Consider the following 2065-nt stretch of genomic DNA (forward strand, 5'->3'; position numbering starts at 1 on the left):
ACTTTGCAGTAGAATAGTGAAAGATAATTGACATTTTATTTTTATTAAAATCTTAGTGTCCCTAATAAAATAATGTATATGCAACAGAAATTTGCACAATTGGGCTTGTATAGCATTTTCCATGTTGTCGACAAATAACACGTCGCAACAACCAGATGATGAACGCACAATGAAACGTAGCATTGAAGATTTAATGCGAATTGACACGCGATGATAGCAGATCAGAATATCATCAAACTACATAAACATAGACATAATCATGTGATATTAATAAACAAAATAGTGCGTGAAAGATACTATTTGTGATTTAAGAAAAGTTCAGTGTGTTCTCGGTCCAAGCTCGCAAGCGATGTCTATTCGTATGAGTGGTGTGTATTTTGCTCCGGCTATTACGACACCGCAAACTGAGAAGATCGCGAACAATACGAGCGGTCTGGAAGATCAGACAGACAAGGCGAACGGCGCCCAGCAGCCCAATAACAAGACGGTCACCATTCTAGCGCAAATCGAAGCAACAGCCTGGACTACTTGAATTTCGAAGAGAAGCGCCAGCTGATCGCCTCGTCGCTCTCGCTGTCTGATATCCTCCACTGCGGACCGGCAGCTGCAGCCGCTGCAGCCAAGGAGGTTGCTGCCAACACCGTTATCGGTGGTGAGGCCCTTTTTATTTCATTTCAATATAGTACTACTGGTGTGGGGCAATGAGTCTTGAGACATATTGCTTTTCGACAGAGCTTATCGTATAGTAAACAAATATTGTATGAATAAAATATGGACATTTTTGAGAATTTAGAATTTTTTTAAAATATTTTGAAAACTAGTGGTGTATGAAATCGTGCCTTAAGGCAAATTGCTGAAACTTCCCGTAGCAAAAAATTATATTCTTGAGAAATTTTAAATTTTTGAAAAAAAAATGACTTTTTTGGAAAAAAACTTCTGGAGCAAAATGCTTTTTTTATATTGAAATATTTAGGAAATTTTGAACTTTTTTTCAAAGCAATTGCACTGCTTTAGCTGCATAGAGACGCAATATCAAAGCGCGTAAGCGCCGCGTTGCCGTCTAACGGGCAAACGATGTTACGAAACCCATAGAAATGTAAACAAAATTTATACACATTATAAAAATCTCCATAAAATATCTGATAATTTGATGTGCATATGTCTAATGATCATTTTTGACCTCAAAATGGTATTTTTTTACTTTTTTTTACTAGATCTCTGAAGCCGCTAGACCTGCCTTCCCAAAAATTTAATCAGTTCTTCATCTTATCAATGCAAGTAAAACGCTCCGTTCTCTTAAAAACTGAGTTACCGTTTTTGGCACTTTTTGCCCCGTATCTTCGAAATGGCTAGACCTGCTTATGCCAAAGATTAATCAGCATTTTTTTATTAATAGGAATCGATTGTTTTTTTGAATAATTGAAATCGGTTTAACCGTGTTCCCGAAATCGTCGACGATAATTTGTATCCGCATACACACACACACATACACACACACACATACACACACACATCCAGTCTGGGATGCATAAAGGCATTTCCTTCGCTATACAAAAAAACACACACATACATCCATTTTTTCTAAGGTATGCCAAAATATTCAGAAACCTCTGAAGCGTAAAGATATATAAAAAATTTCATTTTCGATTTTTTTGCGATTACTCTAAATTGCCCTACGGGAAGTTAAATAATGTTGGAAATAATATCAAGATAATAATATAATAAAAGACGTTCTATTTGTTACTATCGCCGAACAAGGTAAAAAAAATTAAAACTATTATAAAATATGTTAATAAAATTTCAATGTTTTATACGTAAAGTTGAAATATTTTGTCTGGTTATAGAGACTAAATTATAGAGAAATGATCTTTAAAATTTCTAATATAATGGTACAGAAGGCAAAATGTATATTTTTTACAATCTCAGTAATCATTTAGAGAACATAATATGTATACTTTAAATTATTATTTATAATCACCAAATTGCCATTTATTGCACCCTATTTAATTTAAATTTAATTAGGATTATAGGGTGGTAAAATACTATTTATTATTTATTACTACGA

The sequence above is a fragment of the Ctenocephalides felis genome, unplaced genomic scaffold (genome assembly GCF_003426905.1).
Source record: "Ctenocephalides felis isolate EL2017-DRISC unplaced genomic scaffold, ASM342690v1 CF-g0.4_SCAFFOLD_01886, whole genome shotgun sequence".
NCBI lineage: Eukaryota > Metazoa > Arthropoda > Insecta > Siphonaptera > Pulicidae > Ctenocephalides > Ctenocephalides felis.